This window comes from Aedes aegypti, chromosome 3 (assembly GCF_002204515.2).
Source record: "Aedes aegypti strain LVP_AGWG chromosome 3, AaegL5.0 Primary Assembly, whole genome shotgun sequence".
NCBI classification, from domain to species: Eukaryota; Metazoa; Arthropoda; class Insecta; order Diptera; family Culicidae; genus Aedes; species Aedes aegypti.
In genome coordinates, this window is record NC_035109.1 from 322663341 (window position 1) to 322681664 (window position 18324).

General features: G+C 36.4%; 1 protein-coding gene across 2 annotated transcripts in view; it reads right to left on the reverse strand.

Moving 5' to 3' along the window:
- The window catches only part of LOC5565734 (ATP-binding cassette sub-family A member 13), a 101019-nt gene that overhangs the window by 49541 nt on the left and 33154 nt on the right, over window positions 1-18324 (reverse strand). Inside the window, exon 1 of one of the 2 annotated variants that reach the window (XM_021853661.1) lies at window positions 14312-14962. The exons of the other annotated variant lie outside the window; for it this stretch is intronic. The gene's annotated coding sequence lies outside the window, so the exon portion shown is untranslated. Of the gene's footprint in view, window positions 1-14311; window positions 14963-18324 lie in introns of those variants that run through there. 2 annotated transcript variants of the gene reach the window in all.

Here is an 18324-nt window from a genome sequence, read left to right on the forward strand (position 1 = left end):
TTATTTATTGCAAATTTTGGCTTTTTTTGTGGAAAATTTATAATTATTTCTTGCTTTATGTGAAGAAAATAGGGACATTTTGAGGTTTTTGAATGTAAAATTCTATATTTTTTAGTGAGATTATTGTCGATTCTACTGCACTTTTGAATCTATTTATTGCTCAAAATTTTTTTATTTATGGAAAATTTTGTTTTTTCTATGCACTTCTTTATTTTTTTATGGAAATTTTGAACTTTTCTGTTGATTTTACCCTTGTTTCTTTACTGGCAAATTTTGCATTTTTTATGGAAATTTTATATTTTTTTATGGAACGATTAATTGTCTGCCTTACCAAAAGCATGTACAAATCGAAGATGGTCGAGTTCTGTGACTGATCGATTTGACATGAAATTCGTCAAATTGATCCTGAAAAAGCATTTAAATTTAAGTTTCAGACTGCACAAGCCCTCATAGTGGGTATAGGAATCACTATGGGAAAAGCAAGCTCTTCATCAAATCGGTTATAGTGCTTTCCCAATGCTCATTTGCTTTCTAAACAGGCAATATTGCAGCATCTGGCTCGAAAGATAGCTCATATTCCAGTGATGGTCGCATAGCAGCTTAGCCAAAGATGTTCAATTCCTTCAAGTCTCAAGGGTAGTTTAACCGATTGAACGAATTACTCAATACTTTCCCACAGTCATTCCCATACAAACTTTGGACGGCTTGTGCAGACTCAGTTGTGCTACTTTTCCCCGAATGCCAGTTCCACGAATATCCCGTTTCTCCGAATATCCCACTTCCCCGAAAAGTTTTTGGCACTCATAATTGTCGTAATCCAAGTAACCACAAGCATTATTACTTTGCGTGCACATTACAGTAGATGTGACCAGATGTGTCCCGGAAAAAATACGAGACGCTTGTCATTTCTTATCCCCAATGAAGCGCTGCCTATGTTTGATGTGTAATTTACATTCATATTCAATCTAAGACATGTACTACATACTAAGTTAATTGAAATAAAAAGTATTGACACTGTACTGTCAAGTTAAAAATTGCTCTGTCCCGGATAATCCGGGACGTCTGGTTACTTTATTCTACTGCATATCAACAATACTGATACGAGATTGCTTTTATTCGACAAATTTCAAGAGCTGTCAAAGCTACAATAAAGCTACATTACAATTGTATCATTGCGCTAATATTGCTTTATGAATTGCTTGATTGCTTCATAAACATTATTGCATTAGTTTGACTATAAAAGCGCCCTTTTCCACTTTTAAACTACTTTAATGGTAGGCTTACGGCAATGTAGCTGCTTTATATAAGCAATGATAAAATGCTCCATGGTTACTTGGGAGCTTTATACATTTCAGGATGGTGAACGAATATGCACCCTTCTTTATTTGATTGGCGGTTCTTTCGAGTTCTACCGTCGTCACCATTTTTGCCAACATGTGTATAGTCGAGAATGATAAGATTACCTCCTTCTTTTGATTGCTTATCGTTCTTTCTAGTTCACCATCCAGCCATTGAAGACTATTATAGCACCAATTTAAACTGCACCACTTTTCGGGGAAACGGGTCATTCGGAGAAATGGTATTCGGGGAAAAGGGTCATTCGGCAAACTGGAATTCGGGAAACCGACATTCAGGGAAAAGTAGCACAATCGTGAACTGCATCATTCTCCCCTAGTTGGAGTGTGTATCGGATCATTCTCCCCTAGTTGACCATCAATCTTTGAGTACCTGTTCAAGCTACGTTCTGATTCGTCATTATTGTGTTCTCTTCTTAGAGAACCGAACATCTCTGTCGGATTGACGCAAAAGTCATTTGCTACGATGCTGAAAAACCGGTTACACAAACAGCCAATACATTGATGATTAGTTCTTTTTTAGGTTCTTAACAGATTACGATTGAAATTTGGACAACAAAAACATCTCCCAGCTGTACAGATTCAGAACTTCGAAGAAAAGTCAAAAAACGTCGTAGCTAATTCCACGACAAAATTCGATTGAAAGATTTCAACAAAGCAACAAGCGATCAACTCCATCCTGCCGTCATCGTTGCTCGCTTGGATGGTATGACACGGTATCGTGAGCTGAGGCATCCCAAGAGAGGCACGGTGCTCTCCATAAATAAAATTGGCTCCGTAACGTTTTACAACGCTTCAGCGTATGAAAAATGAGTAAATCATAGAAAATACGTTGACTTATACAGTTAATACTCCATAACTCGATATTGAAGGGACCATTGAGTTAGCCATAAAAACCAACTTTTACTATGGTTCTCTAACTCGATATCGAGATACGAAATATCGAGTAAGCGAGAGTTAACTGTACCTTCAAAAGGGTATCTGCGACTTTTTTTTTTAAATTTTGTTTTTAGCCATGAAAAAACGACTGATGAGCACAGATTCGATGGAGCTTTTCTTCTGATAAAAACCGTCTGTGGAGCACCGTGGAAGAAATCACCGAGCGATAATAACAACCTTTGCCTACTGGGGTAGGTTTGCATTGGTGGACATTGGTTGGACAAGGCAAGATGCTATGTGCAAAAAACAAGTCACCTGTTGATGTTGCTGTCGGTCGCCATAGCAGCAGTCGTCAAACGGGCTGCTTGTGCATCACATGAAAAACCGGAGTGTTAAATAACCTTGAACTTGAATCTTCTCACAGTTCGGTTTTAATTGGATCTTCCCCCAAATAATGCGTAGAAGCACAAGCTAATATCCATGCATCGAATTTCAACGTTTGCGCGTGTAGGTCGTTTTCAAAACACCATCGATAGAAGTGACGTAAATTGGAATGGCTTTTGTTTGTGAACATCGAAATTGAATTCTTGTTTTGATTTTCCTTTTCTGTAGTTAATTACAATTGTGAGATCCATATGGAATATTTGGCCTGGAGTTTTGGTGGACACAACGATCTCCTTCAGCCTACCTATGGCTACGCTTATGACTTTTTAATATTTCACTATTCGCTTGCAAAAGTTTGTTCATTGACGAGATTGATTCCTCGGAAACTGCCTGAAACAATCAATTGCAATAGTCATCAGCATAAACGTGACTGAATAGCAGCAGCTATATAGCAATCCATGTAGCAGCTCCAGGGTAGCCTTTCAAGATGCGTACCCCAGCAATGCCGGCACGGATTACGTGCTTTACGACCACCATCCACTCGAGTAAGCGATTGTCCTAAAGGCATCGCTGTCGCTTGGAATGTTTTCGTTGTCCACACAGAATTAAAATAATACGATAGCATACCTATGCCGACAAGCCCTCTTTTGTGTTCAAGAGTTAATCTATGCGGCGGGTTTCGTTTGGCCAATTGCTATATGCTTCAACGAGTGACTGCTGCCACCGGTAGCAAATTCAAGCTGCTGCTGGCATTAGTTTCGACTTTCAGTTCCGTGTGCATTACGATGCGATGATAACTGTTGGTTGGTTTCAAATGTTTGTTCCTTTATTTGGTCTATTCTGATATCAGAAGGACTAGCTGTGAATGGGGCGACTGAGTACGAAATTGATGCAATATTAATTACCAAGTCGACGTTAGGATGGTTTTGTTGCGAAAATAGGTGACATGGTCAATGGATTGATGACAAAGCAATTTCATAATTTTTGTTTCACATTGCACATTAGATATATTTTTAAATTTTTTGATCTGGAAGATCTGTTGAACACAATATACCTAATGAATTGTATGCCTACTAAGGAAAATCAAATAACATAAAGTTAAAAAAGACCATCTCCCATATCTTTGATGCAGCCTTTATTATTAAAATTGTCAGACATTCAAGTGGCGATTAAAAGGTGGTTCAAAGATGATGTAGGGTCATATGGAATCTACTATGTGTAAATGCTTCAAATTCGGTGATACTGTTATCTACAGTATTGGTGAAAACTTTTTAGATTTTCGATACAAAATTATCAACTTTGATAGGCTAGCTCTCTGTTATGTGTTGACTGATTTGAATAAAATTTTCACAGCACGTCAAACATAACTTAAATTCCAACATATGTTTTTAATTGATTTTTCCAATCATAAGTTCAGAAGCAGTAATGGTTTGATTGAAGTGATTTGCTTAGGAAAATTTGTAAACGATTTATCCGAAAATACGAAAGTCCTACACAAGAACTGTCTGCGCCAAATTTATTCATCTTGTCTAGATCTTCAAATATGTTGAGGATACAGAGTGGCCACCAAATTTACATTTTGAAATTTAAGTCTTTTTCTGGTTTTCAATTGTACATAATGACTTTCTACAACTTATTTTGGTGGTTTGTAGATTTACATCTTGAAAATGTTCGTTCAAAACGAATTTACCAGCGATCTTCTCGAATTCCCGTCTTTTTACCAGTCGAATCAAATTCCTGTCTTTTTCCCGCTTTTCTCGTTTTTTTCGGTTCAGTGGCGACTCTGAGGATACCATAAGGCGAAGTACGCCGTCATTGGAATTTGTACGCGTCGTTGATGATTGTTGCTAATTCATCTCCAATTTCGAATTAAAGAAAATCAGTTGGTTTTTCACTGACACATCTGAAAAAGTATCAGCATACACACTTAGATTAAATTACTGGGGTCGGTAAAATTTTACTGGGTTTTGGAACTACCGAAAAAGTCAGTAAAATGAAAACTGTCGCCAAGCGTAATTAAAAGCTAATTTAACCATGTTTTATTTTTTATCCATATATGATATAAAAAGAAAGCTCTCTGCAAAATTTCAGTAAAAAATCTCTGTTTTTCGATTTCTGATATTTTTTTTAGTTTACTGACTTTTTCGGTAGTTCAAAAACCCAGTTATTTTTACCGAACAGATTGAGTGTGTACATGCATTAATGTAAGCGCGTTCAGTGATACTTTTTCAAGTCAATATAAACTATCAAGACTAAGTTTTATCACTTTGAAATGCAAGCTGAAAAGTCATCATTGATGTCAAAACGAATGACGGGCTACTTAGCCATAAATCTATTCCTTCAATTTTTTGAGTAACGTCAAGTATTGAAAATTGTCAAACAATTACTTTAGTCAAGCCGTTATTTCTGCTCAACTCGTGAATGGAAAAGTCGATCGATATGTTAAAATTCAAGTTATAACTAACTTGCTGTAAAAATTTCTTTCAAATCGGTCCATAGATAACTGAGATCTAAGCCTTCACCTAGATTGAAAGTTACAAATGCATTGTTCAATACTGTAAGTACAATGTAATCATCTCTAATTATAAACTTATTTTTTGCCATTTGATTGCATATCGGCATACTTTTTATCAAGGGAATGACCCACATAACGGCCTACTTTTCCTACCGATACAAACAGTGCTGAAAAGTGTTACTTTTCAGCACTTATGACAGTATCGAAAAGTAGCAGATTTCAGTACAGTTTTGGGAGTTACCAAATCATCGTCAGATCACCTCCATATGTCATTTATTGACTTGCTTTGATTTTCTCAATGACTTAAGTTCTGATTCTACTTCCATTTGAATAACATGTAGAGGACAGTAGAATTTGTGAGTTCAATATAAAGAAACGTAAGCGTTATGGTGCGGTTCGTGAATACTTTTGTGTAGGTAATTCAGCACATAAATAGCTTACGATATGGTAGAAAATTGTAAGCGGAGCGTCTTACCTGGTTTGTTTTTGAAAGTAGAATCAGCAATAGACACGTTAAAATTTGTTACAGTCATTCCACAGCCTACCTGATTGACAACTCCTGAGTTGCTACAACACATGGATGCCCATGTGGATTTTATTGAAATATCCTCAAAAATCCAACTATGAAGCCAATTTTCATTATTGCAAAAATGTTGTATGCTATTCGATTTTTTCAGCACTCGTCGTATTTATCGGACTCGGCGAGCCTCGTTGGATAAATGAACGACTCGTGCTGAAAAAATCATCATTTTGCATCTTGTTGCATAAATAACTATTTCAAAACATAGACAAAAGTAAAACAATTCGTCGTATAGGAAATGAAATATCCATAAATTTTAATGTACGACATTTGGTTGAATGACATTTAGTCGAATGATGTTTGGTCAGAAGACGTTTAGTCGAAAGTACATTTGGTTGAAAGGACATTTCGTCGAATGGATATTTGGTCTAAAATAATCAATTTGCTTTAAGCAGCATATGACATTTGATCAAAAGGGCATTTAGTCGAATAGAGATTTTTCAGATTATTGTACAGAGTGACATTTTGACGTTAATACACATCGATTCGGTCATTCAAAAGGGGGAAACATATATGGTACGTGCTATAACTGAAGCTAGCGTGAGCTAGAACAACATGATCGAATGCAAGAAATCAGCATTGGTGTACTGGTATTCTTTTAACATACTTAAAGCCTTCAATATGCGGCGAGCGATATTTTGGGATTCCAGTTGATTACTTAGACTCCCCCGCACATTATTGATTGACTTCTTGCGTTGTTGACGTTACTTGATGCCATTTTTCTTATTCAGGCCTATTTTGTGAGCCAGATGAATCAGGACGAGCTGATCTCAAATTGAAGCAAGTCAACTTTTGCCACCTAATAGATATTTTAAGGCACTTCGTTATAAGCCTTCTATATTCTATGTTAAGAAATGCATTATATGCAGACAATCCGAGGGGACGAAGCTCTTCTATGCCCACCCGTATTAAGTCTGGTCTTCGCATCCCGAACGGTACAACATTGTCATGAATAATTTATCCTTTACAGACATATTCAAATACTAATCACGATGAATTCGTTATTGACTTCTGATGAAAAGTATGTTTGCCCAAAATATACTCAAGATCCAATGTTCATCCATTGTGTAAAGTTCTGTAGTTCTGTTTCATATCTTCTTCTCCTTCTTCTTCTTCTTCTTCTTCTTCTTCTTCTTGTCATTACCGTCCTCACTGGGACAGAGCCTGCTTCTCAGCTTAGTGTTCTTATGAGCATTTCCAATTTTTTTTACTGAGAGCTTTCTTTGCCAAAGTTACCATTTTCGCATTCGTATATCGTGTGGCAGGTACGATTATACTCTTTGCCCAGGGAAGTCATGAAAATTTCCATTACGAAAAGATCCTGGACCGACCGGAATCGAACCCAGACACCTTCAGCATGGCTTTGCTTTGTAGCCGCGGACTCTAACTACACGGCTAAGGAAAGGCTCCCTGTTTCATATCTGTTGAACCAAACAATCAACGATTACAATATACTTTTTCGATAAAATGTTCTAAAGCCATTTGACCAAACCTCATTCGACCAAATGTCCTAAAGCCCATAAATTTGCGTGCTATATTTTAGTTTCATGTAGGGGTGTAGATCAATTATTTTTAACGATGAGAATTTTCTCAGAAATAATGCACTGTAAATCTTCCCAGGGACCTCACAAGGACTTTGATAAGTAATAAAGACAAGACAAAATGTAGTGTAATGATTTTAGGAAAATACACTCTGAGTTCTGAGCGTTTTGGTTAACAGAATAACCAGAGCATTGGTTACTGTAATATAGTGACTTATCCATTTGATGAAACAATTTTATTGGAATAGCAATGGAATAGGCTAGGATATATCCTAGAATCCAGGGCCGGATTCACAAATGTGGGGGCCTACAAATTGTTTTTCTTTTGACAAATGTTTTGGGTAAGGTTCGAATTAATGGAAATCAGGTTTGAACTGATTAAATATAGATACATGTAAGTAAAATCTAGAATATGCTTAAATGTAATCGATTTATGAATTATGTGAAAGACTGTATTTTTAATTGTTTTAATGATTTTTTTCAATACCAGAATAATACCAATTTGAGGTATTAACAACTGAACAATACCTAATTTTAGTATGATACCATGCAAATATGGTATGCAAAAGTTATAAGGGAGTTATTTGTTCCTCCTCGGGTAGCATGAGTGAATTCATGATCTGAATTCAGTTTACATTCAATGAGCTTAAAAATGTTGCACTTTGTAAGTGTTGTTCGCACTCTCTTAAAAAGAAAAACAAAATGTTGCACATAATTGATCTCTTCTGGATTAACACATCTGTGTGTAATTTTAACAAATGCTGGAAAATGGATTTTCGGTTGATTTCTGCTTCATATTCTCAAATTCCACAACTGCTTAGGTGCTTAGTATTGCAAAGCTTTTTGATGACATATGACATCTACTTTGCAAAAACGAAGAAAAAAATCAGCTCAGAAACCTACTCTACCCTCCCCCTTTCTTATTATTGCATTCGTATCGAACCACAACAATAAAAAACGCTCAACTCATATATGTAAAAGCTTACACAGTCAAACTTTTTTAAATAATAAGAGTATAAATATGAAAGATCTCACCACATCCGAAGAAGTCAAATGACTATATTCGGCTCAGCATAACAAACTTCAGGACCTCGAGAGACAAATCGACTTGAAAAGGCGGATAATCACTTCCAGGTTTACATTCGTTATCAGCTTCGATATCACACATTATTTCCAAATTTAAATTGTTAAATGATGGTTATGAACGATGCAGTCAAATGCTTTCCAATTAGCTCGCGGTTCTCGATACTTACATACATTTTTTTCAGAAAAAGTAAGAATTTTTATTATGCGAAAAATGATGTCTAACTTTATCGAACAGCTTTTCTTAGGAGTTTTAGGAAAAACTATTTAGTTCTTCAACCAAAAGCATTTTGTAAGATCTTATAGTTTCATAATATTGTAGAATAATAGTTGAACGATGCACAGAAAACCGATTAAGATTTTATCAATAAATAAAAAAAATATATCATAAACAAAGTGTCCACTTTATTAAATGAACAGTCCTTACATATGTACAATTTTTGCAATTTTTAATTTTTTCCGTGAGTTGATATATGAGTCGAATTTTTGCCCCGCAAATCAATCAGGTTCTCTAATCCTTATCTTTTCTTTGTAATTTCAGATTTTCATTATGAATTAATGCAGTTTTAGAAGTATAGATTTACATCACTACCACAAGACTTACCGATGCCCCAACGCGTAATCTATGAAGGTAATTCAATGAGCAACAATGCACATGGTTACTAAAATTGATTCTTCATGTCAAGCATCGGTTTAAGACCGAATAAATGCTATTACTGAGCTCGAAGATCTATGCTAAAGAATCATTCTGGTACCAAGCAAGTTATATACAAGTAAATTCCTATTTAATAACCTGTTTTCATAAGTAGATGAGAGGCAGACTCTGTTTCAGTAAGAGTGTAATGCCAGGAAAAACTATGAAGAAGAAGAGGAAGCGTAACCAGTTTGCATCGATAGCCTACAAATTCAACTTGTTGAGTGCTAACAAGGTGAAGGACTTTCTCTAATTTCTCTAATTAAAATCAAGAAGGCATCAAAATCCAAGATGGCCACCAGATTGTATCACTTCAAATGATAGTTCAGTTTTTGCATTTGAATCAAGGAAAGAGCCAGCGATTGAATACGTGTTACTTCATTTGCGTTTATAGCCGTCGCCATATATGTCAAAATCTTGGAACATGATTTAGAAAATCGTTTATTTTATAACGAAGGGAAAATACCATTGCTCACCGTATTTTCTAGCTGCTCTTTTAGTCAGTTTTTCTCAGCTTTCTGATGGTGATTTCAAAATTCAAAATAAGTGGTGCGCTAATGATGAAAAATCGGTTTCTCTGACGGAATTCAAAATGACCGCCAATTTTTTTTTTGTTTCAAATGGAAGCTACATTCTTCCTCTATACGATGCCACTAAGTGTCCTATGTTTTCCAAGGGAAATATGAGGCACATCACGTGAATAAATACCTTAAATCTATAAATAAATAGCTCTTTTACAAACTATTTACTTAGCTGGCGTACGAGAGGTCTACCAATTTCATGTGGCTAATAGGGTCCTAAAGCTCTGTCACAACTTTGATACCAAACGCTTAATTCAAGGCCAGAAATACATGTCACATAGAATGTGGGGTTGTTTAAAAAAGAAACCCTCATTATTATTTGGATCCATTTTTTATTTTAGATATGATATAGCCGTTCTTTGAGTGGGAAAAATTTCCAAAATAATAGCAAAAACCTGATCTATCGTATTTTTCAATCAAAGCAAGATTTTATCAAAAATGTTAGGACCCTATTGAGGCTCCCTTAAACCTCCATATTCCAAGAAAAGATGGAAATCAATGAATAGATAGTTTTATTCACCGGAATCGTGTAAAAGTTGTTTTTCTTTTTTACTGGGATAAGAAACTGTTGTTACAGGTTGCGGAGAACTAAATGTGTTTTTGATAGTGTACTAGTGTATAACTATCTGGGTAATATGATTGAGCACACTTTATTAAGATTGAATATCTGGAGAGCCTAACGCCCTGTAAATATGATATTTTGTTATTTAAGAGCATTTTAAGCTGATTGCGGCAGTTTAAATAATTCTTTCGTGATGTCAAATCATATTAAGAGTCACGGTGTACTATATTAAGAAGGTGATATTTTCCGAAAACTGACAGCTACTTTGCGACGTCATTACTATCCGCCTCGAACAAATTTGCTAAAAAAATGATCTAGTGGTCCGGAAGGTATATGGTACGATAGGAGTGACATCACATGTTAACAATGAAACTTGATATTCACATCAGTAAAAAGTCTGCCTTGTTATTTTTTATGCCGTGATTAAGACTGATAAAGCCTTAATCAAAATAAATCTTCAAGCTGTTTAGTAGAATACCTATAAGTAGATGAAAAAAACGAATTTAGTACTATACCATTTAATTCCACTAGAGTTATTATCCTTTGACAGATACGCGTATTTCGACCACAACTGTAAGGCCGACTTCAGTGTCGTGTACTAGATTCGACTTCGTGTGCAGTCGAGTCTAGTACACGACACTGAAGACGGCCTTGCAGTTGAGGTCGAAATACGCGTATCTGTCAAAGGATACAAACTCTAGTGGAATTGAATGGTATAGTACTAAATTCGTTTTTTCATCTACTTGCGAAAGCCTGTTTAGATCTAAAATACTATTTTTGTGGAAGAGAACAGTTGTCAGTATTTGCAAAAAAATAATAAATTTTTCAATAAATAATCCGGGTAATCAGGTGAAATACAGTTCAATTACTGTTCAACGCAATCAGTAAAAAGAATAATTTTATTCTTTACGCCGGAAAAAAAAATGCATTTTTAAGGAAAAATGGGGCAGAACGGACTCTTTCAGCCACCAAGACTATTTGAAACATGGTCCATTGGGGATTCTACGTCAGAAAAGTATAATCAGTTGTAAATACTTGTAATTATCAAAACACCAAACGGGCAAACGGGCTCTTCCAGTCATTGCTATTAAATGAGGTTTGTTCCATAATATTACCCAGATTATTCTACGCGATGAATATATATTCAGTCAGTCACAATCAGTTACAAGTGTTCTTCAGAAAACGGCAAAAAATAGGACAAACTGAAAATGTAACCATTCAATTCATTGACGTTTTTAATTGAATGTGAAGGGCCTTCCTTAGCCGAGTGGTTAGAGTCCGCGGTTACTAAGCAAAACTATGCTGAAGGTGCCTGGGTTCGAATCCCGGTCGGTGCACGATCTTTTCGTAATGGAAATTTCCTTGACTTCCCTGAGCATAGAGTATCGTCGTACCTGCCACACAGTATATACAGGCGAAAATGGCAACTTTGGCAAAGGAAGCTCTTAGTTAAAAACTGTGCGCATCAAATATTTTTACCGGGCGTTCAATCTCTTATTCAAAAATTGGAAATGTTTTATCAGTCTTTGGGAAGTTAAAGCATAAAAAACAATTTGAAAAATAATTGGAATATAAAAAAACTATATTTTACAAAACAAGCTAAAAAAGAGATTCCTCACATTTATTCAAGAAAAAAGAGATCCCTATCCCTATAGTTTCGCAGACCTCGTAAGAAGTCACCACGACCACCTATGGTTGGGAAACCCTGTAAAAGAATTATAAAATAATTCAACACTCATAAGGATTCATGTTCATGTAATGACCCTTTAGGGGTTGTGTCATAGAGTCCGAGCTAAAGCGTACAAAAAAATTGAAGCTTCATTAACTGATTAATGGACCAAAATAAGCTTCGAGCAAAGCCTGTGAAGATAGGTCTGCGCGAAAAATTACAGGAAAGTGAATGTGTTCGTGCCAGTTTATGACAACTAGCAATAGATTCAATCACCAAAACTATATTCATAATTACTGATGTGTCATTAAAACCACTCGAATTCATCATTTTATATTCTGTATCATGACTCAAAGCCACTGTAATTCCTCAAACTTATTGAACCGTTTCTTTTCACACGATCATTTACCATTGGTACGTGGATGCTGCTGATAGCCTGCTGTTCAAACTTTGCTCTCACGTCAATGTTATGATTCACAAGATCCTGTTTATGGCTCAGATCGAGCACGTTCATCTCACACCCTGCACCACTGCCAAGAACAACTAGCGCCATTAAATTCTGTATCAGCAAGCACATTCCACTTGTTTTGTAAACTGCGTCAAAGGTTCCAATAATTAGATTACATCTGCCCCATAGTCGTGTAAAACCCTTTTCCCCCGAGGGAGTGTAACTAGCTGAGCCGATCTGATGATGTTCTGTTAACCCCTAGGTCAGCGATACGGCAAAACTTATTTATAGCTAGTCACAAGAACGCGTGTTTGCGCGTTTTGTTTGGGTGAAATGTATCGGATGTTGTTTCCCTGCGATGTAGCTCTGTGCTGAGGAGATCCCCATTGCGTCGACAAAACACTCAAAACAAGCGCGAACGCATCATGTGGCAGTTAGGCTTAAGTGCCGCACTAAGGGGTGTTTGGCGAATCATGCTGGTCAGATTTCATACTTTAAAATTTTAAACAATAATGCAGGGATTTTCAGCCTTTTTGACTCGTGAAGAACTTTTTGAAATAAGGACTGTGACGAGCTAAACGAGCTGGAAAATTCAAAGTCCTGTATATTTTTTCTTAGCTTTATTTCCACTCTTCAAATGTTATTGAAGTTTGAGTACATATTTCAAAGTTATTGTACCATAGAAGAAAGTTATTTGCACTTAGTATTCAATTTTTGACTGCACACCGTACCAACCTCTGCCATAAGATTCTCAATATGATTAGGATTGAATTTGCAACAACAGAACAAGAAAACATTTCCGTAATCCATGTTAATGTTTCAAAAATGTGGAATAATAGAGACATTCATGATACAAACACGAACTGTATGTATTAACATATCGAAAATATCGAAAATTCATCAAAAAGTCAAGTTCCAATATCTGTCTAAAAATAACAAACTTTCGATGTACTTTTGAATAAATTGTGTTTTCTGTTACTTTAAGTTTTTTTTTCCTTTTGCGTGTTTTGGGTTTTAGAATTATCGCTCTTGTGGTTCTGTATGATTTTTGCCACACTTTTCATAGGCAATTCTAAAAGCTTAGCAATGGCCAAAAGAAACTTTTTCTCCGCGCCTGCTAGGACGCCAAAATGTAAAAAGATCAAAACTATAACGCTCACTGTTAATTAAAACAAATCATCGTAATAGGCTGTTTTTCATCACGCCATTCTGTCATGAAACGGCCTACTTTCCTGCACTGAGGTATGCAGTGCGGGAATAGTCATTCCGCAACTGAAACCAGTGCTATAATGATTCATTACGCAACGCTTTCTCATTGCGCAACTGTTGTGAGTTGCGTAATGGATCATAACACAATATTTTTCCAAAAATAGTTAAGTAATGGTGAATGCATTCTGATATAATTTCTGATACCCTTCAGTGGTCTTCTACGAAATTGCAAAAAATGCTGTACGTAACTCGTTACAGAACTCGATTTTGACAGCACTCGTCGTAATTATCCTACTCGGCAAGCCTCGTAGAATAAATTTACGACTCGTACTGTAAAAATCTTCATTCTGCAACTTATTCCGTAAAGTACTATTAAATTATCGGTTTAAATAAAAATTAACAACATTTTTTACAATATCTCTATTTTTTTCTCTCGTTGTTTGAATTTTACAAATTAAGTTTGTCATAGTCCTTGAAATTGTTGTTCATCACCACTTTATTTGAAATCCGGTTTTTTCCATTCTTCTCGTCCCATGTTCTATGTTGACTTTATGGACCATTACACAAATATGCAGAACGGCAGTATACTGATACCTTAATGGTGTAAATGAATCACGTATATTGCATCTAAATACTCGCGGAACATTACTAAAGGACCTATCTAACATTGAGAGGCTCTCTTTGTTTACTTGTACTCTTTGTTTAAATGTATTATACATTTTAAAACGTGTTCCACGCACCTACGGTATGCGAAAATTCCTCAGAATAGTTTTAGCCAGCTAGATTGACGCTTGGTGCGTCGATTGCTTACCCGCTCTCTTTCTCTGCCTCTCTCAATAGCATAGGAGAGTCACACCGCGTGCCGCCAAAAACCTGTTGCTCACGATTTCACTTTCGTTCGAAAGAAACACTTTACCCTGCACTGCACATGTGTCACTTTTCTCACTTTCGCTCAGTTTCCCACTGCTGATGATGGTTGTGTGACTGGTTCAACACTCACTTCGGCTTGGATTCTCTCACTTAGATCTTATGGCCAATCAGGGCGAAGACCGACCGATCGACGCGACGGGTTATTGCTTCATCTGCGGAGCATACGGAAAACTGGTTCTCTTGGTTGGCTCCAGCCGAGACCCTGGGTACGAGTTGGTATTACACCTGCTGCCGGCTAGATTGGGTTTGGTCCGTTCGGTATGTGACGAAAGAGAGTCTTCGGAGATCACAGCGCAATGAGTGGCGGCACCCTAACTGGCAACGCAATTACGTGTCGGGGCACTGTCCCCAGCGAACCGAAGAGACACCAACCAAGGCAACTGCTTGCCACAAAGATTGCACAATCGAGATAGGTACCAACAACGACAACGACGACGACGACGACCTGCAACTGACTCTAGAGAGATTAAGAGCTTCAACCGGTTCGGACGCGTGCCTTCTTCAGGCTGTTTCCCGTCTCGTACTGTTCTCGTCGGGATGTTCTCGTACCGTATTTATAAATTCACAATGTTACAGCAATCCGTTGGTCGTCGTTCCCAGCTGACCGCTCAGAAACTTACATCTACCGTGTCATCGTTCTTAACCCGTGTAGGACCGGGTCGAGATTTTTTTCTAATTGTTATTGTGGCAATGCATTATACCATAGTGAGATTCCGTTTTTGGCACCCCCATCCTGGTTTCTGTAATAAAATGAATCCATTTTTGGTAACAACTTTTCAATACGATTAAAAATTGTATTACGTTATTAACCCTTGAGCTACGAGGCTAAAATACAAAATTAAAATTACTCAAGTCAATAGTTGTTCATGGAATTTAAGGGATCACTTTATTATTAGTTGTAGTTTCATGAGTGATGGAGAAGTATAGATTTGAAGTATTGTGTACAAAGTTATTGCACAACATTTCTGTGTCAATAGGGTAAAAACCACATTAACTCCCGTATACAACTGTTTCACTTTATGGAAACGATATGTTTTCGTACAAAACATGAACAGACCCTTAATTCACAACAGTTCAGGATGGATCATTAGATTTAGAAACGTTTAATTAACCTAGAGTAATGTATGCTAAGACCTTCAAAATATTCAGAAATTTTGGCTGGTACACAGTGGAACAAATATATACTTATAGCAAATTGTGAGTCTCCAGTAAATTTGGAGTTGCTGATTCCGATGTCGTTTCGATAAAGTTTTCAAACATGTTTGCAGTCTGCATACAAAATTCGTCGTTTGCTTTACATGAATAGATACAATACTTTTCCAAATTTTCAAAAGTTATTTTTCTTTTTGAAACGGCAACAAGCTTTGTTGATTCGTACTCTTTAGCACCTGAAATTTTATTTCTGTAGCATAGACTGCCTGTACATGTCACTTATTGCTATCCTGTGATTGATCGGAATTGCAAAGCAGTGCACTTTGATCCAAATGAAAAAGACATGGGACTTTCCGCTTATTCTAGAAGTGAATATTTAAACAGAACTTATCTTCTTCTTCTTTCTGGCATTACGTCCAGAAAGACAGAGCCTGCTTCTCAGATTAGTGTTCTTATGAGCACTTCCACAGTTATTAACTGAGAGCTTTCTTTGCCGATTGACCATTTTTGCATGTGTATATCGTGTGGCAGGTACGAAGATACTCTATGCCCTGGGAATCGAGAAAATTTCCAACCCGAAAAGATCCTCGACCAGCGGGATTCGAACCCACGACCCTCAGCATGGTCATGCTGAATAGCTGCGCGTTTACCGCTACGGCTATCTGGGCCCCTTTAAACAGAACTTATATTATTAATAAATAACGGCGTCGGCCAGCTCTTCATAGTCAATTGGTATAGGGAGGGAATGTTAGTGTTTAAGAATTGAGATCGACAATACCTCTGAATCTCTCGAATAAATAATGAAGGAGGAAAAAGATCTTGGAATTACCTTCGATCGATGATTCGCTCCATGGATAAGGAGGAATAGTATGAATATTTATTTATTTTGGGGGCAATCCGTAGCCTAGTGCCAATTGTTTGAGTACGCGGCTTCAAAGTAAAGCTATGCTCTGTTCCAGTGGGGACGTAATGCCAAGATGATAAAGAAGAAAAAGAAGGATTTTAGTCTCGTGGTGAAAATATATTGGCACAAGATAGAAAAAGGTGCTGAATCAATATTCATAATTTATTGCAAATTAGAGAAATAGTCATGACTATTTTAGAAAATGAAACCATATAGAGCATGAACAATTTTGACCGTAAAATTTGTAGCTAACTCTCTACTACTAACTAGAACAATCAAAATTGCAGAATGTATTAACCTCTTGGTAAGTGATGCGGTACATTTGATCTCATTTTAAGAAAGCACTGATGTACGTCAACATTTAGAATGTCGAACAATTCAAAGGTTATTTTTAGTAACGACGAGAAAAAAAGTATGTGTATATCAAAAATGATATAGAACAGGAACACGCTATGTTTGAACCAGACGATTATAAAAATCGAATGTACATCGGATTTTTTCTCGCTGGAGATCAGTATTTGGTCTATATTCTCATAATCGGAAGGTTTTAAAATATTCTATCGGTGAAATTTTTTCCATACATTTTGTATGGGCTGAAATGCGTTGAAAACGTGATTTTCAAAGGATTTAGTATGAAAAAAGTGGAAAAAGTGGAAAAAATCAAAATTTCACCGATGGAATATTTTAAAACTTTCCGATTATTTAAATATAACCCTAATACTAAACTCAAGCGAGAAAAAATCCGATGTACATTCGATTTTTATAATCGTCTGGTTCAGACATAGCGTGAGGAATGATGGTTTATGTTGACACTTATAATAACAAACCATTAATAGTTAATTTGAATATTACATAAACGTAACGTTTCACGATAAAAATGTACATGAAACGAGCTCACCACTTGGTAACCCATCCTCGACTGAACAGTCACGACATCGTTATAAACAAGACTGCGAAACAAAACAGCTCCGAAGCCGTGCGAAAACTATCCCGGTACAAAAAAAAAAAGAAAAAAAACTCCGATTGCGTAATGAGAAACGATCCCGGCACACGCAAAAAAAAAATGTGCGATCAAAACTATCGTTTTAGGGGTTCAACTCAAGTTCAACCGGAATTTTTCAGCAGACCAGAAGTGCGCTTGATTTAATCATGTCTGTAGTTGAAATCAGATTGATGAAAATTATTTCTGAAAAATGTACTTGTGATGTATCATAAACATTGTAAATTGTTCTGAAATTTCATTACCATAGATGTTTTCCAGTGTAGTTTGGGCCTTTGCAATACACTTTTATTTTTTTGTTATAGTAAATTAAGCACGTAAACCAGCATACAAGACGACAAGTGACTGAAATCGATAAGTATTGCATTTTCAACAAAGAATATCTCAAGAACCAGACGGATTATGAGATTTTGTGGAAACGGCAATAGATTCAGCGACATATAATAAAGTAAACAACGTTATTTTGATACTTAAGACAAAAGCTTGGTGCGCTGTGTAATCTGCACAGGGTTATACATTATCCTTGAACATATGTCTACGTTTAGTGGTTTAAAGTTATGTCTAATTGTCTGTGTTAAGGGTTTGAAGTTATTAAACACAATTTTGAGGAAAAGATTCAGTAAGAAGTGAATAGCCTTGAATATCCGAATAATGTTCCAAAAGCTTTGCAGATGTCCCTAGATGCTCTGTGATATCTGATGTTGAAGACAAATGACAAACAGTACCAGTAGACAAATGAAAACTGATTTTAGTACTATTTCGGCCTTAGAGTCAGGCTTCTTCCTTGCTCTTGACTTATCCTCTTTCTCCCCCTTGTAATGATCAACTACAAAAGTGA